This window comes from Cyprinodon tularosa, unplaced genomic scaffold (genome assembly GCF_016077235.1).
Source record: "Cyprinodon tularosa strain WSP-4 unplaced genomic scaffold, ASM1607723v1 ctg1254, whole genome shotgun sequence".
Taxonomy (NCBI): Eukaryota; Metazoa; Chordata; class Actinopteri; order Cyprinodontiformes; family Cyprinodontidae; genus Cyprinodon; species Cyprinodon tularosa.
Window position 1 is genome coordinate 21,302 of NW_024038064.1, and position 26,721 is coordinate 48,022.

Below are 26,721 nucleotides of genomic sequence, written 5' to 3' on the forward strand. Positions count from 1 at the left end.
TTCAGAACTCAGAGTGGATTTATTATTAACAGGGGAACCTTTACAGAAACAACTACAGGTGAAAAAAATACGTTTTTTGTGCCGAACTGAATTTAACCAACAACCAATCGTAGAAAAAGTGAAAAACAGTTTATAGATGCAGTCAAATATTGACCAAATATCTGCTTGTAGAAAACATGGCAGCTCTATAAAAAGGTTGGCTCTAAAAGCGTTCACAGGGCGGCCTGCTTCAGTTGGGAGGGGGGGAGGAACGGGTGAGGGGACCTCCTGGAGGAGGCTGATGGGGGGGAGGAGGTGGATGTGTCTGTGGAGGGGGGTCCCATGGTGTGAGGGGGGCGGCACGGTTTGGTAGTGAGGGACAGCGGCTGCAGCTGCTCGCCGTACGGAGAGCTGTAGGAGGAGAGCGTGTGCTCGGTGTGCGTGGCGGCCGGGGCGGCCGGCGACGCCAGCGACATGGTGGGCGTCGCCGGGGAGTCCAGGGAAGAGGCGGGGCTGGCCTGAGACAGGTGGGTGTGTGTGAGGTGGGAAACACTGGGGGGGTGGGACACACTGGGGGGGTGGGTCACGCTGGGCGGGTGGGTCCGGGTCGGTGGCTGCTCCTCCCGAGGTTTCTTCATCTGTGGAGGGCAGTCTTCCTCAGCGGCAGCAACTAGAGAACAAAAGGAGCGGATCAGAACCAGGAGGACAAGAAGAAACCAGAACCCAGAAGGAAACGTCTTCAGCTGGGTCACTGAATGAGGTGAAAGGTTCTGGTTCTGTTTGGGTTGGCACCGCAGTCTGGCTGGAAGGTGAACCTATGACCTGGTCTCACCAACCCTAAGCTAACGGACCTCTGACGGCAGCTGGCCACTCTGGGCTAAGCTAACGGACCTCTGACGGCAGCTGGCCACTCTGGGCTAAGCTAACGGACCTCTGACAGCAGCTGGCCGCTCTGGGCTAAGCTAACGGACCTCTGACGGCAGCTGGCCACTCTGGGCTAAGCTAACGGACCTCTGACAGCAGCTGGCCGCTCTGGGCTAAGCTAACGGACCTCTGACGGCAGCTGGCCACTCTGGGCTAAGCTAACGGACCTCTGACAGCAGCTGGCCGCTCTGGGCTAAGCTAACGGACCTCTGACGGCAGCTGGCCACTCTGGGCTAAGCTAACGGACCTCTGACGGCAGCTGGCCACTCTGGGCTAAGCTAACGGACCTCTGACGGCAGCTGGCCGCTCTGGGCTAAGCTAACGGACCTCTGACGGCAGCTGGCCACTCTGGGCTAAGCTAACGGACCTCTGACGGCAGCTGGCCACTCTGGGCTAAGCTAACGGACCTCTGACGGCAGCTGGCCACTCTGGGCTAAGCTAACGGACCTCTGACAGCAGCTGGCCGCTCTGGGCTAAGCTAACGGACCTCTGACGGCAGCTGGCCGCTGTGGGCTAAGCTAACGGACCTCTGACGGCAGCTGGCCGCTCTGGGCTAAGCTAACGGACCTCTGACAGCAGCTGGCCGCTCTGGGCTAAGCTAACGGACCTCTGACGGCAGCTGGCCGCTCTGGGCTAAGCTAACGGACCTCTGACGGCAGCTGGCCACTCTGGGCTAAGCTAACGGACCTCTGACAGCAGCTGGCCGCTCTGGGCTAAGCTAACAGACCTCTGACGGCAGCTGGCCACTCTGGGCTAAGCTAACGGACCTCAGACGGCAGCTGGCCACTCTGGGCTAAGCTAACGGACCTCTGACGGCAGCTGGCCACTCTGGGCTAAGCTAACGGACCTCAGACGGCAGCTGGCCGCTCTGGGCTAAGCTAACGGACCTCTGACGGCAGCTGGCCACTCTGGGCTAAGCTCACGGACCACTGACAGCAGCTGGCCGCTCTGGGCTAAGCTAACGGACCTCTGACGGCAGCTGGCCACTCTGGGCTAAGCTAACGGACCTCAGACGGCAGCTGGCCGCTCTGGGCTAAGCTAACGGACCTCTGACGGCAGCTGGCCACTCTGGGCTAAGCTCACGGACCACTGACAGCAGCTGGCCGCTCTGGGCTAAGCTAACGGACCTCAGACGGCAGCTGGCCGCTCTTGGCTAAGCTAACGGACCTCTGACGGCAGCTGGCCACTCTGGGCTAAGCTCACGGACCACTGACAGCAGCTGGCCACTCTGGGCTAAGCTAGCGGACCTCTGACGGCAGCTGGCCGCTCTGGGCTAAGCTAACGGACCTCTGACGGCAGCTGGCCGCTCTGGGCTAAGCTAACGGACCTCTGACGGCAGCTGGCCACTCTGGGCTAAGCTAACGGACCTCAGACGGCAGCTGGCCGCTCTGGGCTAAGCTAACGGACCTCTGACGGCAGCTGGCCACTCTGGGCTAAGCTAACGGACCTCTGACGGCAGCTGGCCACTCTGGGCTAAGCTAACGGACCTCAGACGGCAGCTGGCCGCTCTGGGCTAAGCTAACGGACCTCTGACGGCAGCTGGCCACTCTGGGCTAAGCTAACGGACCTCTGACAGCAGCTGGCTGCTCTGGGCTAAGCTAACTGACCTCTGACAGCAGCTGGCCGCTCTGGGCTAAGCTAACGGACCTCTGACAGCAGCTGGCCGCTCTGGGCTAAGCTAACTGACCTCTGACAGCAGCTGGCCGCTCTGGGCTAAGCTAACTGACCTCTGACAGCAGCTGGCCACTCTGGGCTAAGCTAACGGACCTCTGACGGCAGCTGGCCGCTCTGGGCTAAGCTAACGGACCTCTGACGGCAGCTGGCCGCTCTGGGCTAAGCTAACGGACCTCTGACGGCAGCTGGCCGCTCTGGGCTAAGCTAACGGACCTCTGACGGCAGCTGGCCACTCTGGGCTAAGCTAACGGACCTCAGACGGCAGCTGGCCGCTCTGGGCTAAGCTAACGGACCTCTGACGGCAGCTGGCCACTCTGGGCTAAGCTAACGGACCTCAGACGGCAGCTGGCCGCTCTGGGCTAAGCTAACGGACCTCTGACGGCAGCTGGCCACTCTGGGCTAAGCTAACGGACCTCTGACAGCAGCTGGCCGCTCTGGGCTAAGCTAACTGACCTCTGACAGCAGCTGGCCACTCTGGGCTAAGCTAACGGACCTCTGACGGCAGCTGGCCGCTCTGGGCTAAGCTAACGGACCTCTGACGGCAGCTGGCCACTCTGGGCTAAGCTAACGGACCTCTGACGGCAGCTGGCCACTCTGGGCTAAGCTAACGGACCACTGACAGCAGCTGGCCACTCTGGGCTAAGCTAACGGACCTCTGACAGCAGCTGGCCACTCTGGGCTAAGCTAACGGACCTCTGACAGCAGCTGGCCACTCTGGGCTAAGCTAACGGACCTCTGACAGCAGCTGGCCGCTCTGGGCTAAGCTAACTGACCTCTGACAGCAGCTGGCCACTCTGGGCTAAGCTAACGGACCTCTGACGGCAGCTGGCCGCTCTGGGCTAAGCTAACGGACCTCTGACGGCAGCTGGCCACTCTGGGCTAAGCTAACGGACCTCTGACGGCAGCTGGCCACTCTGGGCTAAGCTAACGGACCACTGACAGCAGCTGGCCGCTCTGGGCTAAGCTAACGGACCTCTGACGGCAGCTGGCCGCTCTGGGCTAAGCTAACGGACCTCTGACGGCAGCTGGCCACTCTGGGCTAAGCTAACGGACCTCAGACGGCAGCTGGCCGCTCTGGGCTAAGCTAACGGACCTCTGACGGCAGCTGGCCACTCTGGGCTAAGCTAACGGACCTCAGACGGCAGCTGGCCGCTCTGGGCTAAGCTAACGGACCTCTGACGGCAGCTGGCCGCTCTGGGCTAAGCTAACGGACCTCTGACAGCAGCTGGCCGCTCTGGGCTAAGCTAACTGACCTCTGACAGCAGCTGGCCACTCTGGGCTAAGCTAACGGACCTCTGACGGCAGCTGGCCGCTCTGGGCTAAGCTAACGGACCTCTGACGGCAGCTGGCCACTCTGGGCTAAGCTAACGGACCTCTGACGGCAGCTGGCCACTCTGGGCTAAGCTAACGGACCACTGACAGCAGCTGGCCACTCTGGGCTAAGCTAACGGACCTCTGACGGCAGCTGGCCGCTCTGGGCTAAGCTAACGGACCTCTGACGGCAGCTGGCCACTCTGGGCTAAGCTAACAGGAAATCCAGAGAAGCTGCGGTTGGTTCTGTCCCGGTTTAGGTTCTGATCTCCCTGCTAAACTCACCTTCAAGCTTAGTCTCACTCTTCATCCTCTTCCTTTTCTTCTTCTTGCCCTGCAGACATGAACAGACATTAAAGGCTGCTGGAGTTACTGGGGGGGTTGGGTTCTGGGGGACTCTACTCACATAGTTGTCTCTGGCAGACCAGTTGGGGTACAGCTTGGAGTGCAGCAGCCTCTCTTTGCGGGCCAGGTCGTAGTATGTGGCCTGCTGGTCTTTGCTCAGAGAATGCCACTGTGGACGGAGCAGAGACAGGTTTAGCTAACAGCTCGGGTCCTGGTTCTGTTAACGGACTGTAAACGGACTGACCCGCTGGCCCAGGATCTGGTTGATGGTGGCGCTCTCCTTGACGTTGCATTGGGCCACCACCTTAGGCCTCTCCTCCCTCATGTAGAGCATGAAGGCGTTCAGCGGCTTCTTGATGTGCGGCTTTCTCTCTTCCTCCTTGTCCGGATCAGAGCTGGACGAGGATCTCCTGCAGGTAAAAATAAATATATAAATTAATCAGAGTAACTCCAGCAGCCATCGCTCCTTGCAGGGGGGACACAGGGGCCCCTGAGGGCCAAAGCAATGTTACCCAGGTTGCTGGCTGGTGCTGCATCCAGGCTCCTGCTTCACTGCGGCAGGAACCATGGGGGGGCGAAGCAGAGACGGCTGGGAGGTGGGAACCAAGTGTGGAGAGAAGCTGCTGGACATCAGACTGGAGAGGATGACATCATCAGAACAGCGGCTGGTTCTGATCAGTTAGCATTTATAGGATTAGTTAACACTGATATTAGTAGTTAACATGAGAAAATCAATAAAGTGACACAAAAAAAGATAATAAATCAATCAGTAAAACATTATTATTATGGAAAAAAGATGTTTGACAGAAACTGATAGAAAAGTTGGACTGAAAACAAAAATGTTTTCTCATCTGGATTTAAACTAAAAGCTGCTTCTCCATGTTTGGTTCTGGTTCTGATTCCGTAGATGCGAGAGGTCTGGCTGTCGACCCCCTGCCAACCAGTGGAGCTCAGCTATTCAGTGATTTCTAGACTAAAAGAAGGATCAGCCGTCCTCTAGTCTGCTGGCAGCGCAGAGCGGGACAGAAAGCGAAAGAACAAACTGGTGAGGAAGGCCGTTTCTGTCCTGGGCTGCACTCTGGACTCAGTGGCTGAGAGGAGGGAGCTGTCCAAGCTTTCATCCATCATGGATGCCACCTTCCACACGCTGCAGCAGACTGCAGAGGAGCTGAGCAGCTCCTTTAGTCAAAGACTTTTACACCATATTTAGAAAAAGGAGCGCTACAGCAGGTCATTCATTCCTGCTTTAACCAGCCTCTACAATGAGACACTACAACCACAATAACTGCTGCAATGGAGAATAATTAAATATTTAATACCCTGTGTAATAACCCACCCCAGCCACAAACTATTTCAGTCCCTCCTATATATACATACAGCTAGAAAAGATGTGGAAAGTAAGAGCAGCAGTGGTGCCAGTGGTAATTGGAGCACTGGAGGCAGTGACCCCCAAACTGGGAGAGTGGCTACAGCAGATTCCAGGTAAAACATCAGAGGTCTCTGTCCAGAAGAGCGCAGTCCTAGGAACAGCTAAGATACTGCGCAGAACCCTCAAACTGCCAGGCCTCTGGTAGAGGACCCGAGCTTGAGGATGACACATACCACCCCACCAGGGGATGCCATGCATATACTGCACATACTCCATGCACCGTTTCCTCCTTTTGGCACATTCTTTTTCTTCTCCAGTGTGAAATCAATAACCTATCCCAACCCAACCCATCTCATCTGCATCGCTATGGTAACTGATGTTAAGGTCTGATGTAGGAGGCACCCTGAGATGTTTATCAAGGTGTCAGGATGAGGAGGTTTAGGGGAAAACATGGAGGCAGCAGGAGCTCAGCTGCTGGAAGATTTCCTACAAGTTTCTGTTGTTTATTTGGAGATATTTTTATTTCCTTTGGTTACAATCAGCAGAACGGCTCAAAGCCAAAACGAGTTCAGGTGAATCATCAGCAGGAAGTTTCTCCTCATCTTCTGGGAAATGATCTCCATCTATTAGCTGTGTCTCCATGGTAACTGGTAGGTAGAGGCCAGAGTGCCGGGTCCAATGTGGAGCCTGTGGGTTTTTTCCTCCCTGCAGGTGTAGAGTCTACCTTTGAAACCTTTGGACCCTAAATTGTTTCCTGTGAACCTGTTGGCTTCTTTCGGGCACTAGGAGAGTTCTGAATCCCCGGCAGACAGGAAGTGTGGAGAATAAACTAACAGGTTGGTTTCAGAGTTAGTGAGCCTGAAAATCCCTGCAGCAATGGGCGAGTCGACCAATCACAGCTCAGAGGAAGGAAAACATTCCAACAGAAGCTGTTCCTGGACCTAGCTGCTTCCTGACCTTGGAAACCTGTGTGGTGACTGACCTCTAGTGGCAGGTCTTTAGCACTACAACATGAAGATCAGAACCTGACCGGTCCGTCTACTAAAACAAGAACCTGCAGGGCATGGGCTTCCAGCACCTACCTGGACATGGAGGCGTTGACGGCGAGCGCTGCAGGTGAGAACCCCCCCGCCATGGGATACATGGTCTGGCCCGGCCTGCAGACGGAGAAACAGACACGGTTAATCCTCCGACCTGCCGCTGTCTGCACGGAAACGCTCTGCTGAGGAATCTCAGCACGTCTCACAGGATCAACGAGTCTCTAATAGAAACTTGTCCCTCTGATGGCGAAGCACAGCTGGAAAGGCGTCCCAGCGGACAGTGAATGGACCGATTCCTCTAACTCAGGTTTGACTTTCAGTGCAGCTTCAATTCAATTCTATTCAGTTTATTTCTATAGCTCCAATTCACATCATGTCATCTCAGGTCACTTTCCAGTTCACCAGATCATCCAGTCAGATTGATTCAAAGTAGGGCTGCAACTAACGATTATTTTAAAAATCGATGAATCGGCCGATTATTTTTTCGATTAATCGATGAATCGGACAAAAAATATTTTTTATATTAACCTCTTTATTCCAAAACAAACATTTTAGACAGAACAAACAAGCACACAAGTACAGTTTGCTCATTAACTGTACAGGTGCAATATGAAAAATAAATGTTTGTGTTAAAACTATGAAAACTTACATGAGAAATGTAGCTGTACATCCACAAAATATAGGCTACTTTGTTTCATAAAGCGCAAAAAAAGACATTTTTGTTTTTAAAGCCCCTAAGGGAGAGTTCTGCCTTTTAAGACAGGAAAGTATAGCAGTTAAAGTTGCTGCTTGAGAAAATACTGAACCATAGAGATAAAAATAGCCTGTGGTTCAAATTATAAATTGTATTTGGAATAAAAATGAGAGAACTAGGGGTGCTAAAAAACACATCCTCCAAAGACAGATATTTACATGGGAATGTGGCAGATAATTAATTGACATATTACTGATCTTGCTGGATTTTATTCTGCTTTACTTCCATAAATTGCAGGATCTTCTTTACTTTATCTTTGCCAGAAGATTTAAACTTTAAAAGCCTTGCCCTCATAATTTGCAAGTTAATTTATTTATAAAGGCTATTTTAATTATTGTGATCAATTTGCGCCGTCAATCCCGGCGCATGCGCGGTTCATTTGCAGTCTGGACGCTGAAACATCCTGCGGCTCTGACTGTAGCGCTGAGAGGGACTCCTGCGGGAGAACGGGGCTGGGATGGGGGAGGCGCCCCATGGCAGCAGCTGCCGCTGCAGGACAAGAGTAGGAACTAGGGATGCACGATATAATCGGCCCCCTATCGGTATCGGCCTTAAAACTGAATATGGGACATCGGCCACCCCACCGATATTTAACCCGATATTTGATCAGCTTCTGAGTTTCTAAAGTCTAAAAATAAAAATAAAAAAATTAAAAATACTACTTCTTCTTCTCACTAAAAACTTACAGACTTAAAAACTTCTAAAGACGAGGGAAAAAATATTGATCCATTAAAATATCCCAATATCTTCATATGCGGATATATTGCCATTTAAAAACACCATATCAATCTCTTTTACTAATGAAATATTGCTATATGTCATCGTTATGCTAAGAAATCCCCCGAAAATTCACCAAATGTTGCCATATTTTTATATGTTGATATATTGACGCGGTATCGATCTATTTTACTAACAAAATCTCACAAGAATTTGCAAAATATCACGAGAGTTTGTAACAGAACGATGAAAGTTCACGAGATTTTGAAAGTAAAATAGATCGATACCGCGTTTTTAAAAATCTATTTGATATCAGCATATGAAAATATATTTGAGTATATTATTTTTCAAAGTGTCAGAAATGGATAACAAAACTGCTATTTTCAATGACTACTTATTTTTGTCCAGCTTTAACATCGGTATCGATATCGGTTATCGGCTACATGAGTTTTAAAATATCGACATATCGGCCAAAATCCCAATATCGTGCATCCCTAGTAGGAACGATACTTGCTTTCACGTAAACGTCTCCAAAAGCCGCCAGTGACACCGTAAAAAGTCGGCAGATTTGTCGCTAGTCGCTTTTTTGAAAAGTAGTCGCTGGAGGGGTCTGAAAAGTCGCTGAGTTGGCAACACTGCACCTGCAGCGCTGGCTCGCTCTGCCGTAATTTTTTTTCTTCCCCCATTTCAGTCAAGTGGCAGTGATGACGGCGGCGGCGGATGACGCATTAATCGTGCGACACAACTAATCGATGATGAAATTCGTTGCCAACGCTTTTAAATCAGTCAATTTTTTTTGGGAATTTATCGATTCGTTGTTGCAGCGCTAATTCAACGTTTTCTATCTAAGGAAAACCAGCTGATTGCATCGACTCATTGACTCTTCAGCAATCCCTCACACTAAGCATGCTTGTAGCGACAGTGGAGAGGAAAAACTCCCTTTGAACAGGAAGAAACCTCCAGCAGAACCAGGCTCAGTGTGAGCGGCCATCTGCTGAGGCCCACTGGGGTTCAAGGAGACAGAAGCAGACGTAGAAAAAGAAGCATAGATACAAAAGGCAACTGTCAACCAGCTCCACAGGCGGCCCCGTCCAGGAAACACACAGCCAGGCAGACGAGCTCCGAGCCAGCTCACATGTCAGAGGATGAAGAGATAACCTGAGCCACCCTAACTATAAGCTTTATTAAAAAGGAAAGTTTTAAGCCTAGCCTTAAAAGTAGACAGGGTGTCTGCCTCACGGACTAAAACTGGTAGTTGGTTCCACAGGAGAGGAGCCTGAGAACTAAAAGATCTGCCTCCCATTCTACTTTTAGAAATTCTAGGAACCACTAGTAAACCTGCAGATTGAGAGCGAAGTGCTCTGTTAGGAACATAAGGAACAATCAGATCTCTGATATCAGATGGAGCTTGGCCATTTAAGGCTTTATATGTGAGAAGGAGGATTTTAAATTCTACTCTGGATTTAACAGGAAGCCAATGAAGAGAAGCCAGGATAGGAGAGATATCTCTCTTTTTCATTAGTTAATTGTGGGGATGTAGGCAGAGATAAGCTGGTAATAAATCTGAACCTGAAGGTTCCGTTTAAATCGGTTTATAAGAGTAGTTTTAGTTTTCTCATAAAAGGTGAAAAAATAAATTGATTATTGATATAAAAGGCTTTTTATCCTGATCCGTGTTTATCAGCCCTAAAAACTTTGGTTATTATCGAGAGTCCTCCGTTTCCTCTTTCTTCCACTGCTGATGAAGGAGGGGAGCCTGAGGTGTCATGTTTGTAGGCCTGATACTAACAGGATCACACAGCAAAGTCACCCAAATCCCAGTTATTTTTCCCCACATGCCAGTCTGAACGACACAGATCCGATGTTTTCAGTGCGACCCAGTCCACTTGGCTCGGTGCTCCTCAAACCGATAAAAATCAGATCTCAAAAAAAAAAAGAAAGTTGAGCCTCAAGGCCTGCGATGTGATCATATCCTCAGTCTGCTGTGAGGGAGGCGTTGCTTCGTCATCTACATCAGAATCTTTATAGATTAAAGATGCGTCCAGTTTGGAGTTTCAGGCAAACAGAAGCTTGTTTTTATAATACTTTGACCTCCAGCCGCTAGGTGGCAGCGCAGCTAAGCTGCAGCAGTGCACTGAGCTCTGGTGAGGTTATAAAACCGTTACGATATCATGGCTTTTGGGTTTGACAGCAGCAGTTTGGCCCATCCCTCCAGTTCTGGTTCTGATTCTAAACAACCAGCTCAGAAGAATCTTAACGGACCTCCGTGCTGATGTCACTGCTGGCCTCCGGCTCTCTCTTACTCTCTTCCAGCCGTTGTTTGCTCCACTGACTGGTTGGCTGCATTTAAGTCGCTGTTCTTTTTATTTTTATCCAATCAGAGGGCTCCTTGATAGAAAACGACCAATCACAGCCTGCGACTCTTCTTCTTCGACAGCAGCAGAAGTGATGGGATTGGAGAAAGAATGTATCAAGACTTTAGTAAAGCAAATGGTTCATTTTTGGTCAGGGGTTTCCCTCTGAAGCACCATCAGCCTCCATGTTTGTCTCCATGGCAACCCATCCAGAACTGCCTCTTTGTCAATGAATCAAACATTAGATAACCTGGAGTGTGTGTGGGGTGGAGGGGGGGGTCTACTCACAGCCATCCTAGCGGAGATGGGATGGGCGTCATGCCTCCAGGAGAGACAGGGTAACAGACAGGGTGAGGACTCCTGGACAAACCTGCTCCACAGACAGAAGGCCGGTCAGTGGGAGGGGAAACGGCGCCGCCCTGCAGGCTGCAGAGGGATGCTTACCTGGATCGGGGGGAGAAGCCCGTAGAGGCCCTCTGGGGGGAGAAGGCCTCGGCGCTGTAGGACAGCAGAGGGCGGAGGTGGCTCATGTTGGGGTGCTGCACCACGGGGACGCTGGGAGACTGGAAACAAAACGTCCAGTAGGGACAAACATGGACGTAAAGACATAAATTACTCAACAGGATATCCAGCTTTAATGTGGAACGAGATGGACAGAGTGGGATCCCATGTGATGTAAAACATCATGGTTGCCCAGACAACAATAACATCGCGCAGTGTCAGTGTGACGAGTCTGTAGCATCTGAAGCATTAGCGTGTCTAATGATTGCTGAAGTTTTACCTGATCGATAAAAAAACTGGGAAAAAAAATCTGTTTCTGGTGAACAAAGTAACAGAGACCATGATATAAAGAGCTACGTAGCGCTGTGGCTAGCTGTGCTCAGTAGCTAACAGGTTAGCCTCTGTTAGCTCGCTCAGTTAGCCGTATTAAACTACAATACTTTCAACTTTGTGTCAACAACAACCGTTTGGCTTTTACAAGTAGAATAACTGTTTTATTTGTCTAAAATCTCTACAAAGGTTGTTTTTAAGATGTTTCATTTGTCCTCCTCTGCCCTCAGATCTAAATAAAAGAATAAAAATAAGCTGAGACGTTTTTTGTCATCTTGTTAAATGGCAGAGCTCAGTCTTAGAACTCAGTATTTTCTTTCAAAACTTAGAAAGATTGTTTTCTACTTTCGGCTACTTTAGATCACCAATGAAATGTAAAATTATAGCAAATATATGGAATAATATGTTCAGACTCCAAAACAGATTTGATCCTTAAGAAACTGTTGCAATACAGTTTGTCCGAGTGGAGTTGCCATATCATGACGTCATAAGAAGGGGCGGGGCCCCGAGCAGATCTGGTACCTACATCCGTTTACATGCAAATCTATGGCAGGCCGTTTTTGACATATCAGCTTGACTGAATATGTAATCCCGATATCTAAAATTCTTCTAAAACATTCTTCCTATTTAAAAAAAATATTTCAGATATCTTAAATGTAATTATTAGTAGCAAAAATGACGTCACATTTCGCGATTCATGTATACTGGGCCATTACTTCTTCCTATTTCAGATCTCAATAATAGAGCAACTGCTAGTCATAATTACTTACTCAGATATCAAAAATAACTATAAGCCTTTAACAGGAGTTTTTTCCTGTTCAAAGGGAGTCTTTCCTCTCCACTGTCGCTACAAGCATTCAAGCAAGCGTTCAAGGTGACAGAAACAGACATAGAAAAAAACACGGTAGCACCAATCTATAGATACTTTCTATGTGAGAAGAGGTTACAGTAAACTAGCTCCAAAGGTGGCTCTGACTGGGAAAAAAAAAAGTTAAGTATCTGTTGTAAGTTGTATCTATGCTTCTTTTTCTGTCTGCTTCTGTCTCCTTGAACCCCAGTGGGCCTCAGCAGATGGCCGCTCACACTGAGCCTGGTTCTGCTGGAGGTTTCTTCCTGTTCAAAGGGAGTTTTTCCTCTCCACTGTCGCTACAAGCATGCTTAGTGTGAGGGATTGCTGAAGAGTCAATGAGTCAACGCAATCAGCTGGTTTTCCTTAGATACAAAACTTTGAATCAATCTGACTGGATGATCTGGTGAACTGGAAAGTGACCTGAGATGACATGATGTGAATTGGAGCTATAGAAATAAACTGAATAGAATTGAATTATTTTAAATATCTGGAAGCAAAATCCCAATACACATTAATGGGAAACTTGATCTAATAGAATAGAAGAATTACATTTCAGATATTTGAAATGTTCATTTTGACTAGGAAGAAGTGCATTTGAGACATCTGAAATATATGTTAAGTCAAGCTAATAAATGTCAAAATGGCCCCTTAAAATTTGTTAAGATTTCTACGTATTTGAAAGTTTATTCTTACTAGTACAATTATAATTTTTGTCATCCGGAAATTCATTTTTTGCTGCAAAAATGTAATAAAGGAGTTCTATATGTACAGTTCTGACTAGTATGAGTGTAGTTTTGCAGGGAGAATCTTATTTTAGAGGCTTCAATAAATGGAACAATAGAATGTCAAAATGGCCTGCCATAAATGTCTATGCTTGACGCTCATCAAGGCCCAGCAAAACGTCTAGAACAGCAGGAGGCGCGCCTCATTAGCTTCTGATCATCTGAGGCATGAAACGTACTTCAGATACAGCAGCTGCTGGACGCGCCGCATCAACCAATCAGAGAAGCTGATCTGGGAGCTGGAGCTGAGGCAGCTGCTGCTGGGGATTCCCAGTGACAGAAGCTTCAGATGCATCTGGACACACTTTACTGGACGTCTGACCTTAACGAGGAGCAGCATCAGAAATGAAGCAGCAGTTATGTTTTTGCTGCTGAAGCTTCTTTGATGCTAACGTAGAATAAAAATGACTCTTTTAAAACGGAATGTTCCGTTTCTACAGAGCTGGAAAACGACGGACCAGGAGGTGGAACCTTCCCAGTTTTCCTCCATTTGACCAGAATCTGTGTGATGGAGCAGGATATTTATGAGACATTATCAGGCTGTTTGATACAAAAGGAGAAGAAACAAAGATCATGGATTAAGTCCAGAGTGTCTTAAAAGTTCATATGTTAAAGCTCCCAAACTATAAATTGGAAATACAATTGTTTGTATAACCGAAAGGCACTGAGGAAGATTTTTCAGGTGGAACCACTAATTTAAATGTCACAATGTCTGATTTACAAGTGATTAAAAAAATAAATAAAAATATTCTCTGCAAAAAACCATGAAAGCCCATTAGAAACTCTGGATGACTCAGACTTTATAGATCCAATTCTTGACTACAACTTGAGCAAATTTGGGCTGAAAAAGTTGAAGCATGTTTGTTCCACAAAGGTTTTAGTGAGCAATTTGTGGCCAAATTATGCAAACGTGCATTTTTCTCTTCATAAAAGAGAATCTATTAAGACAAATATTCTGATTTCCATTATTGGAGACCTTCTGCATAAAGGAAAGCCTTTGAACCTAAGATTTAGTCGTTTCATTGAAATTTACCGATAAAATCATCAACCTGAATAGAAAATAAGAATAACAGAGCAGCTTATGTAAAGCATGCCAGTTACATCCCCTGAAATGGTCGCACAATGACCTCTGACCCCTACTTGGAAAGGTCTGAGCCTCTAGTTTCCAATGACGGTTGCCATTAGGGGGCGGAGCTAAAGATGAAGAGTCACATGTCAGGTGGAATTTCAAATCTCATTTTATTTGTTTACGCAGCTATAAAAAAAAAAGTACTTGTAAAAAAATATAATTTTGAAACATGTTTAAAGTCCTATTTGAAAGGCGTGTGGATGAAACACCATGTGACTGTGTTTTGGCCATCTCTAAAAATAGATAAACGTGAGCAGTTGTCAGTTGGGCCCGCTATCGGGCCCACCGGGTTTAAGGGGTTAATGGTCGTCATCTGAAAGATATGATGCCTTTAGTTCAGTGTTTTTCAACCCTGGTCCTGAAGGCACCCTGCTCTGCATATTATAGATGTTTCTGATGTTCAGCACACCTGATCCAGATGATTGCAGTTCAGCAAAGCCTGATAATCTGCAATCAATTGATCACAGGTGTGTGGAAGCTGGGAAACATCTAAAACATGCAGGGCAGGGTGCCTTGAGGACCAGGCTTGAAAAACGCTGAGGCACTGCCCTCTACAGGCAGACAGGAGGTGGTGCGGTTCAGCGTCTGAATGGTGTGAGTGTGAGCGGGTCCTACCAGGTGTGTGGGAGCAGCAGAGTCTCTGACGCTTGCCCTTCCTGGAAGGTCGAGGAGCGGCCATTGGAACGGCAGGTACTGTGAGGACAGGAGAGCATTAGACGCCAGCACGGGTGACCTCTGACCCTCAGAGGCCCACACAGATCAGGCCGAGCTCTACGCAGACTTTTCTCCCTCATCGTTCATATTTGAGCAGCATTTTAAAACCAGCTGCTCACTGGGAACTTAGGTTCAATCGGACACGCAGAACCATTAAGGGCGACCAGTTAACCCAGCAGCTGCTTCTGGACCCTGGGAGGATGACATCACAGAACACGTTCAGGTCCATCAGTCTGCAGGAGAGCAGGTTCACCCGACAGGCTGCACTGTGACCTCTGACCCCGACTGAAGACAGAGACTCAACAGCAGCCAATGGGAGAGCGTTTCTAAACAGGGAGTCTGGATCCTGGAAAGGTTAATGGAGTCGGATGGATGTTTGGGTCACGGCCGAGCATTTTAAGGATTTACTAAGGAATAATTTTGAGGCAGAAGGATGAAAAAAAAAACATGTTCCTTCAGCCTTTCTCAGGTAACCGTGTGACTCTGACCTCCTGCAGAACAACAAAAGCTCCATAAGTGAAACTAGACTGAAGTTTAAAGGAGGGATTTATTTCACTAAATATCCCATAGTGACCCATCCCCCCCCCCTCTCCAAGGGAAATAAAAGCAAAGAAAGTAGGTGAGGAATGATTTGGGGCGCCACCTGCAGCACGAAATAAAGCGTTTGATTAATGAACCGCTCTGCAGATGTTTGAATCAATCAATCAAACTGTTCCTTCAGATCAGCGTACCCTTAGTAATACGCATGCCAGCGTGGTCGGGATCAGTGGCCATCAGGCCCATAGAATGGCTTAAGATTGATCCAGTAGTTTGTTTCCATCGATTAAATCTTAATCCTAAAGTTATTCCTTTTCTCCATCGGAAATAATGAATCTATTTATGTGCAATCAGAAGATTATTTCAGTAGTTCTTCATGTGCTGTAAATATAACTAAAAATAAAATGATTAACTTCTTTCTCATATTAAGCAAACTAAACCTCTTAACATCCACCTCACGTTTTTGCATACCCATATGAAAAAGCTAATGACTTAGGAACTCTAAGCTCAAATTACACGTTCAATACATTATTGGAAAGCTAACATCCTCTAGTTTCTGAATATATAAATTAAAATTGGGCGAGTAAAGCACAGACCAACCTGCATCAGTTCAAACATGACTCAAAGTTGTTTTTTTATTCTTGGAAATGATACAGCAGTAATAAAGACATTCTTGAGAAAAAGCTGGTTTTATTGTATTCAGAGCTCGATGTTAACCATCGCCCGATCTCCCGGGGCAAGTCGTTTTTATTGTTGGGAGAGAACAAATTTCATTGCATTTGCCCGCCGGGCAAGTGCAGTGATCGCAAAAAAAAAAAAAATTATCACTTAAAATTACTTTAAAATCACCGACATTCGATGAAAACAACCCAGAAACGTTGCCGGCGCCATTTTTGTTGTTTTGTACACATTTTCGCGTGATTTGAAAAAGCCGCGGAATTTTCCGCCAGATGGTGTGGTTTTTGTCCACCTAGCGGTAATTTTGTAACCTGACTCCGCCAGATTGGTTTGCTCCGCATATCCATCTGGAAACCTTCCGTTGAAGTAATTTTGGGAAGGGGCGAAAATACTGGTTAGCTGATTGGCCTATGTTGGTGATAGACGGGCTAAATAAACCAATCAGATCAACGAAGCATATGACGTACTAACAGAGCGACGACGAAGAGGAGCCAATTGATAGATCAAACTCTTGCCGAAACCAGTCGGGAGAAGAGCAAAAACATCTTTTCCTCTGAGAAAAGCCTCCAGAGCAGTGTTTTGCTCTTCTTTCAGTGAAGAAATACTCTGTAATTCCCATAAAACTTGCTGGATAGCCACGCTAACGCTAGTTTCATCGGCTGAAGCCGCCATGTTCTTTAGACTGAACTGTCGCGCTTCTCGTTGCGTCACACCTCAACCCGCCTCAAAGCCAACGCTGATTGGACGTTCGTTTGGTGAACGGCTCCAAATTTTCTTTAACGGAGAGTCTCCAGACTGATTAGCGAGTGAAACCTTGAAAGCTCGCGAGATCAGGATGGTCTCACCAGGCTAGTAATTTTGATGTAGTTACCAAAACGACAAACAGGCTAGAAAGTGCTATCATATGGCAGTCTTCTGTACAGTGATGCAGGTCATACATAAAAAAATTTTCATTAAATTTTTTTCTCTCAGACATTGCAGAGGTGCATTTAAATGTTATAGAGCTAAACATGTTAGATTGGTGACCTGTTATTATTATTGTCTTGTTGCTGCATTTATTTTGTCAGGGAAAACTAATCCTGAGTCCGTTAAAAGTCGGGGAATTCTGAAATGATGTCAGACTGTGGAAACCCTGAATAAAATAATTATGCATAATGATTCTCTAGAAAAGTCACATTATATTAATAGTATTATCTTGTATAAACATACCGTGACTCTAAAATAAAAGTTATTCATTTGTGACATTGACTTCTGTCTGTGATTTATCTTAAGTTTTTAACCTGTCAAGTTTTATTTAGATTTTTAACATTACAATTTATATTTTTCCAAGCACACAACAGTTTAAAGCAAAGTTTAGTTTGAAAAGAACGTGCAGGAAGGATTGAAAAGCATGTTAACACGGTAATGTAGGCTGGAGTTCATTATCTGACGCATGCAGATACACACCAGGAACCTGGAAACTTAAAAAATACTGAATTACAAAAAATATTTAAAAAACAAACATATTTCATTGATATATATACAAAAATGAATATTAGGAACTATATTTATGAAACATTATACTGGGCAAGTAAAAATAGTTTCTGGGCAAATGAAATGTGAAAGTCACTTGCCCAAAGGGCAAGTGGTTAAAATCCTTAATATCAATCCCTGGTATTATATTCATTCTACATCATGTCAGCCACAAATGCTGGAAATTTCAGACCTCTAGCTATAACAGTTCCATAGCTGTGGGCTGTGAAACTGCTGGTGTCAGATTGGAGCTGCGCACAACGGCTCCACCTGCTGGTAAAACTTTTATACATTCTGAATTATTACCCCACTTAAGGTTTTTAAGAGGTTAAAAAGGTTAAAAATAAATAAATCTCATATCCTGTCAGCTGATATGTTGAATCCCTATAAATATTTGATTGTCTTTGAAGAAAAACAGATCTTTCTTTAAAAAATACTCATCATGCAATGTTTTTTTTTAAAGCTGTGCAATGGGCCTAGTGAATGACTGTTTTTGTTTTATGCACAAAACTACGACAACAATCGGACTAAATGGGGAAATAAATCAGCATGATTGGCTGTAAGGAGAGCGCAGACAGAGGAGGGTCTGTAATGTGAATCACTGAGGGCTGAGCGGACAGAACCCCACCGTACAGGAGTCCAGCAGGGGGAGCAATTAACTGATTCATCTGTTTATCTGGTCCATTTAGTACTGACATTAGAAACTGAAGGAGGAATTTCTCTACATTATCTTCAGAAATATAAAAAAAAAATAAAGGAAAAAGCCAATGGCTGTTCCTCCTCTTTTCATTGTTGGTTGAGGGATAAACGGACGGAGCTGCTTCTCCTGCCGATGAGTTACAGCTTAGTTTATACAGCAAAGCAGGAACAAGCTGCTAATTTCAGCAGGTTCAGGGCTGAACTGATAACCATGATCAGCTGATCAGTGACCCACTGATGCTTCACACACCAATAGAAACTCTTCACATTGAAGACATCTGTCAATAACACTTTAAATCAGGAACCCCCCTGAACTACCCGGCTGAAACGTATCTGCGTCTCCTCTAAAGGGCTTCAATGCAGGACCTGCAGCTGCTGTTCACTGGGAGAGGAAGGATCGAGCACACAGGCCACCTCCTGCATCCTGCAGCCATCGGCGCTATAAACCGTCTGTATTATGGTTGGAGCAGCAAACAACCAGCAGCCGTTTGTTTGTGAGGAATCTGTGTCAGACAGCCGGGAAGATCTCTCCCTCCTCCTCCATAAACACTCAGAGGCGCCCAGAATCTCCAGTTTCTCTGTGAATCTGCAGGAGGATCGGAGCAAAGAGTCCCGGATCGTTTAACGCCTGCGTTTTCCCATCAAATCTACGGACCAATCAGATTATGCCTTGGCTTCTTTCCCAGCAGCCACTGGGAGCAATCAGTGGATCATCACAGACCTGCAGAAAACTCAGAGATGGAAAAAAAGCCAATAGCAAAACAACTATTGATCATGTGACTCAACAGGAATACGGCCGAACACCCGCCTCCTCCGCGATGACATCACATCCCTGAACAAGTCTGCCCAGCAGGGCGGGGTCAGGTCAGCCAAACTTTCTGAACAAACCCAGCTGAGCAGGAACCGCAGGTTCAGCCTGAGGGGGCGCTAGAGGGTCTGCAGCTCAGACGTTCAGTTAGCATCTGGATCAGAACGACCAGAACCTGCAGGAACGGGTCGGCTCAGCGCTGAGGAAGGAGCCAGAACCCTCAGCGCCGGCCGGTTTGATCTCTGGTGGGATTCATCGCACACAGGAGCTTCCAGAGCCGGTCTGGAGAGACCAGGACTCTTCTAGAAGCTTCCTCAAAAGAGATTCAGACCAGGGCTTAAACGATTCATCGGATTAAGCAGGAATTAAAGCAAAATTGTTAAAATAAAAAGAAGCTTTTCTGTTTGTCAATCTGCTCCATCAGAACTCCTTAAGTGAAAAATTTTTCTTTCACTACCTTTAATTTTATAAAGTGTCTTAAGGAATGTAATCAATTGTTGGCTGCAGCAATGGTCCAGACGTTACCGTGGTTACCTTGCAGCTGCTTCCTGGAGGTGAACCATCGATTCGGAACCATGGAACCAACAGAAGCAATCAAACCAGCAAACAGAGGAAAAGCAGATATTCTAAACCTTTAATGTTAAAGACTGATGGTTCTGCTGCAGGACGACGAGCCGAGAAGATGCTGAAGATTTAAAGGAAAAGTCGCTCATATTCAGAATTCAAACTTCTGAAAGTTCTTTAAATGTGAAATGATTCCATCCTGTTCAATAAATGATCAGTGTTTTTAATTCAGAGTAATTTTCATGTGAATGTGCTTTACTGGAGGCATCCATGTCTGTCAAAGAACACTACTGCCACCTACTGGTTAGTGACATTGTCACGGTGCGGTATCGGCTGTTGATCAAGTCCCAGTGCTGTATCTGGTGTTTGTCACAACGCGCTATTATCCAAGTCATCTTGAAAACATTCTTCTTCCAAATGTTGGCTACATATTACGGGTTTTTTCTCTGGCCAGAAGTTCGATGGCAAATCCTCCCTCTTCAAGTTGGCGATCCAACGACCAACCCGTCCGTGGAGGATCAGGAATCAGAAAGGTGGAATAACTCTTTTTTCCACTTTTACCCGATGTATTCCAGCATCCAGCTGCCATGCACGTGGGCATTGTCAGTTTCACTATAGCTCTGGTGAATTTCAATGGTGAAGTCCTCTGGAAATCTTCAATAATTGTTGTTGATTGCAGATGTGTCTAGTAGTTCCCATTGATTTAGCTTGGAAAGCGGGGAGAATGGCGCTAGGCTTACCGCACCGTGACGTCACTGCTGGAAGATGGCAGGAGGGAGGGGCTACTATATTTGGGCAAAGATGGCCGCTCCCAGACTCAGTGATCGCGATGAAAATGATTGTTTTGATTTTTTTAGTGATTGACACAATCGGTCTTGGGTATAAATAATATTTCCTGTGAAGGCTACCTGAGGGTTCAGGGATGATCCAGGTCTCCAACAGAACTGGTTTTACGGCCATTCAGACTGTGGCCGAAACTAACGATTACTTTGCTAATTGTTTTTTCTGTTGATTATTTTTCATTAAATGAATTAATAATCAGACAGAAAAGGTTTGTTAAAGAAGAATTTTTGAAAAATGAAATCAGGTGAAACTACAACTTTTCCATATGTGAAGTTTTGGATGGAGCAGATCGACAAAGAAAAGGTTTTAATTAAATGCAAAATGTTTATATTTTTTCTTTTCACAATCCTGGTAATCAGGTCGATCTGTCAGCTTAAAGGAATAGTACACCCAAAACATGATTAGCCTTCATTTTCTACTCACCCCCATGCTGAACAACACTCTGGAGTACTTTTTTGATATCTCAAATGCATCTGGAGATCTGGTAGTTTGCTTTCAGGAAATCCTATACACTGCTGTTTATGCTCTAAAAACATTCTAAATGACTTCGTTTCGAGTAAATTCTGGATGCTACCCACTCAGGACGCTTGGAATACATTGGACGAGCAGTATGGAGGAATATTGACACGTTTTTTGTGGACTTTTATGGACCTTTCTGTCTCGGGCGCCATAGACCTCCATTATTTGAATGTCAGCAGACAGCAAGAAGCCTCCCAGATCTCCAGATGCATTTGAGATATCAAAAAAGTACTCCAGAGTGTTGTTCAGCATGGGGGTGAGTAGAAAATGAAGGCTAATCATGTTTGGGTGTACTATTCCTTTAAGGCATGTTTTAGAGTCTCTGTATTCCAGCTAATGATTGATCAATTACTAAATTAGTTGATGATTATTTCAATAATGGTCAGAGTTCAGGCCGATCGCAGCTCATCCTGCATGCATGTCTGGCTCCAACACAGAGGAATACCTCCAGGAAGACAGAAGCAATGGGAACCAGACTGCTGCTCAGCCTGAGCTCCGCGTCCACCAACAGCTCCATGTTTGGCCTGCAGCCATCGGCTCTAATAACAAATCACTCCCACCTCCACAGAGGACATATTTCCAATGAGGCAGAGACGGATTAAACCATCAGACACCAAGCCCCTAATCCAGCTTATCTTCCAAAAAGCTGCCGGGATGGGAAATTGGACAACACTCTGCAAATCCTGCCTCTCTGGCCCCCCAGCAGCTAATCTGCTGCAGCGAATCAGAGGCAATCAGAGCTCCTTCCTGCTGCAGGCAGAGCGTGTCCGGGCCTGCCTGACGCGTCCCGTTACAACCCGCCTGATGAACGCACAGCCTGCAGGCGTCTATCCGACGCTCAGATTCCTTCCGCCTGGAAGAAGCAGCTGAATGTTCGGCCTCATGAGAAACTCCACTTCTGTGACGTCAAGCTGCAACTTCCTTTAACTCTGCAGAGGATTTCATCGGTTTTCAGGTTTTCTAACTAATGCTTCAAAGCAAACAGACGGGCAGAAGATTCTGATAAACTGGGTTTTAACCAGTAGCTGCTGGGCTTTAGGGGCCTGTCTGCCTCCCTGCAGGCATCAGACACAGAGCATTAAGGACTGGGCTTCACTTCATCCTCCTGGTTCCAGAAAAGCCCCACCAGAACCTCTCTGCTGCTCAGAACCAAGACCCAAACCCTGGATGGACGTTAGCGGGCGGAGCCACTGCCTGTCGGAGCTGCAGACTCTACAGACGCTGCAACCTAAACGGTTCCACGGACTGAGAAACGGACTTGCTGTGCCCGTTGAAGTAGTTTAAAGTGTATTTAGAGAAGCTTCTAGCTACACCTGCAGCCATCTTCACAACGTGAGCAAAACGCACCTCCTGCACAGCCAATCGTTGATGATATGGACATGATGTCATCCTGGATGCAGCGGCTCGGCGCAGCAGAAGGAAGATTAATTAAAGTAAATCAAACGTGAGCAAAATGCCTCCTATTAGGAAGGCCGTAATAAAAACTGGAATAATAATCTTGTTCAATGTTGGGATTAAAGGAATAGTTCAATCCAAGATCAAAATAATGTACAATTTTATTTTATTTATCATGTAATTTTCCAGGGACAGCACAAGCTTTAAATATTAAAATGAAAATGAGTTAATTTATATAAAATCCTTAAGACATTCTTGTTAAAATCAGTGCAGTGGATGTAGATAAGGACTTTTTTTGTGGTTTTATGCATAAAACTATGACAAAAATTTGACTAAATCAGGAAACAGAACAGCGTGATTGGCTGTAAGGAGAGCGGAGACAGAGGACGCTGTGTGATGCGTATTACTCAAGTTCACATTCACAGATTCGTTCATTGACCCGCTCAAGACGGGAAGCAGTGGGACGGCGTCTTACCGTTCGGCCGCTGGAGGTCAGCGCTCCGTTAGCGAGGTAGGGGCTGCAGAGGTTCCCCAGGTCCGGGATCATGAAGAAGGGGTAGCTGACGTAGGGAGACGGTTGGTAGAGGCCGGCGCCCTGCAGCCTCCGCCGCCCTGAGGAACAAGCGCAGCGTCACATGTCGGTCCTGAAGCCGTTTCTTCGCTTTGCTTCGGCTCACGGACTCACAACCGGAGCAGAAAACATCGCAGGACATCAGAGTTAATCATCAACAGGCAACAGCAGCAAAGGCTTCTGGGAAATCGAGTCTCCACTGATCTAAATGCCACCGTGTTACCCCTGAATCCCACATCCTCCGCCACCGCTCCGCTCCAGACTGCCTGCGAAAAGAAAGGCCTACAGCCTCCGCGGTTCCTTTTATTATTATTATTAAATTCATAGGAGCAAAATATGCAGAAATGAATGCTTAATTTAATACGACATAATAAAAAAATCCCCATCAGCATCCAGCAGATGTTCAGTTTCTGCCCAAATATTTACTTTTTGTTGTGGATTTTAGAGACGGGGATAACTAGGATCATATATAAGAAGTTTGTTTTGACTGGATTTGATGAAACTTTTAATCCTCTCGGTATAAAATAAACATTTTGATTAAAATGAGAAATCTGCTTCCTGGTATGTTGAAGTACAAATAGTTTGCATACAATATTTTAATTAAACAGTCTTAGTTTTGGGAATATATAAGAATTATGCTCTAATTGGTAGTTACTAATACATTGTTACTAGATTTAAATTTGATAAACCGGATCGTCTCTGCGTTGTTTTTCCTGTTCGGTGTGATTATTGCAATGGTGGATCCTGACCTGGCCGGACCGGGGCAAAAAAAAAAGATCAACTCCAGATTTAGACGGACGGAGAAGACGGTGGACGAGAAAAAGCTTTCATTGGTTAATATGACAGAAGTACTCCGCACGACGTAAGTGGGCGGGGCGGAGACGGCGTGGAGGAGACAGGATCAAATCAATAGAACCAACTAGAAATAAAACAGCAGTTAAAGGATGAATTCATCATTTATAAACGCCTGCAGTAGGAAGGAAATATGAGGGAAAATAAAAGAGAAAAAATGGAATCTGGTTTAGAAAATAGATTTTATCACCTAGAAGTCCCTGGGTCAGCTGAGGGTAGAAGAAATGAACTGAACTAACTAGTGGATAATGGTCACCTGATGGAGGTTAAAGGGTTAAAGGCAATGAAACACGCTGAGCTACAGGAAGCGCAGCGTGTTTCAATAGCAGAACCATGAAGATGATCTAAAGTCTAACATCTGCAGAAACAAGCAGGAAACATGATGGATGCTGTTACTCATTAAAGACCAAAACGGTTCTTAGTTTGAATGAATTTAAAGAAGAAAATAATCATCTGATTTATTCTATTATTTGTTGACATCAAACATCTTCACTGTTACTTCAAGGCTGGACTATTGTAATTCTTTACTATCAGGAAGTCCACAAACTGTAGTTAAAAGCCTTCAGCTGATCCAAAATGCTGCAGCCAGAGTTCTGATGAAAATGAAAAAGAGAGATCATATCTCGCCTATCCTGGCTTCTCTTCATTGGCTTCCTGTTAAATCAAGAATAGAATTTAAAATCCTCCTTCTCACATATAAAGCCTTAAATGGCCAAGCTCCATCTGATATCAGAGATCTGATTGTTCCTTATGTTCCTAACAGAGCACTTCGCTCTCAATCTGCAGGTTTACTAGTGGTTCCTAGAATTTCTAAAAGTAGAATGGGAGGCAGATCTTTTAGTTATCAGGCTCCTCTCCTGTGGAACCAACTACCAGTTTTAGTCCGTGAGGCAGACACCCTGTCTACTTTTAAGGCTAGGCTTAAAACTTTCCTTTTTGATAAAGCTTCTAGTTAGAGTGGCTCAGGTTATCCTGATCTATCTCTATAGTTCTGCTGCTATAGGCTTAGACTGCTGGAGGACATAGGGACCCCTTTTTCATCATTCTGCTTCATTCTATCTCTATTCTCCCACTCTGCAGAATCTGTTAGTTCAATCTCTAACGTTCTGCTCTCTCTGCTTTTTCTCATAGTAGCTTCATCTGGTCTGTTCCTGTTTGGCTGTGACTCCATCCTGGAGAGAAATATCAGCTGTGCTGCTGCCATCAACACCTTTGCTTCTAGATGTTGGAGCTTGGCCTGTTTTCCAGTGTAGTCCTGTTTCTCTGACTGTGACTAACTGGATGTGCTCTCTTCATCCTCTGACATGGGAGCTGGCTCGGAGCTCGTCTGCCTGGCTGTGTGTTTCCTGGACGGGGCCGCCTGTGGAGCTGGTTGACAGTTGCCTTTTGTATCTATGCTTCTTTTTCTATGTCTGCTTCTGTCTCCTTGAACCCCAGTGGGCCTCAGCAGATGGCCGCTCACACTGAGCCTGGTTCTGCTGGAGGTTTCTTCCTGTTCAAAGGGAGTTTTTCCTCTCCACTGTCGCTACAAGCATGCTTAGTGTGAGGGATTGCTGAAGAGTCAATGAGTCCATGCAATCAGCTGGTTTTCCTTAAATAGAAAACTTTGAATCAATCTGACTGGATGATCTGGTGAACTGGAAAGTGACCTGAGATGACATGATGTGACTTAGAGCTATAGAAATAAACTAAATAGAATCCCAGCAGTTTCTCTCCATCATCAACTGGATTCCAGATGTTGCCTCCTACCTTCCTCCAGCTGCAGGGCCAGCCTCGCGCTGCTCTCAGCATCTGGGTGGGGGGGGCGCCTGTCTGCCTGCACACATAAACACACAGCATGAGGACAGCAGGAGCACAGCTGGAGACCCCTTCACGGACCTCCGCTAAACTCACCTCCGAGTCTGGGCTGCTGGGGGTCTCGGACTCGTTGACCAGGGAGGACTTGACATCGTCCAGGTCCCTCTCTGAGGACACGTTGGGCTTCCCCTCCTGTTCGCCCTCGTCCTTGAAGGCGAGCAGCTCATCGTTGGCCCCCAGGTCGTCTCCGCTCAGCTGCGGCATGTTGGGACGTTAGCTGCGGAGGCTAACGGCGGAGCGGCTTGGTTTAAAGCAGCTGGGCTCGTGGAAAAGCTCCCACGGAGCATGTAGCTGCGGCCAGCCGTGGCCTCAGCAACCTTTGTTCTTCACACTGACGCCCGCTGGGATTCACGCGCCTCTCGGAGCATTTACAAACAATCCTTAAAGTCGCTACCAAGTTAGCTAGCTACGTGCGGCGTTCACGGACCGCGCGGCGATGAATTCCTGAGATGTGGAAGTTTGTGTCGCCTTTCCCACTCGGAAAACAGTCCATATAAAACACGGCCCACGCGAGAAACGGAAGAAAAGCACGAAAACAAGTCATAACAAGCTGAGAAGCGGCGACATTACAGGACGGAACTGGGTCCAAAAAAAGTTGACGTCCTCTTCAGCTGCAGTTAGTCCTTTGGAGAAAGTCCAGCCGCTGCTGCTGGTTCGATTCCCGCATTTTCAGTCCGGTTTAAAATAAGCAGAATTTCCACTGAACTCTTCCACCCGTTTTTATCCCCGCACAGACTGTTGCTGCTGGGCTTTCCACGGCGCGTGGCGTGGGAAGAGGCAGCCTGGTCGGAGTGGAAGTGGAAGGAGAGGCTGCCGAGTGGAGCTGCTGTGGGGGAGGGAGGGGGGACTGATCTGGGAACAGCTCAGCTCAGTGTGCTGCGTTCAGGGACAGCTCGGTAATCTGATCCCGCATCAGGACCAACAGGTTGGTTCTGTTTGTTTGCGAAGAAATGGAGGAGGGAGGAGTCTAGATGGGAAGGAGATACTTTAAAGGAGCAATGCAAACTTTCCTGACCACCTGACCTTTGATTGGCAATGCACCATGTTTCTAACTCCTCATTTAAAATATTTATCCTACTGTTGTTGTTTTCTTACGACGGAGGATTAGAGCCA

At 46.5% G+C, this 26,721-nt stretch overlaps 1 pseudogene; it reads right to left on the minus strand.

The window, feature by feature from the left end:
- LOC119777625 lies at positions 1 to 26,472 on the minus strand (annotated as a pseudogene).
- Between the last annotated feature and the right edge of the window lie 249 nt (positions 26,473 to 26,721).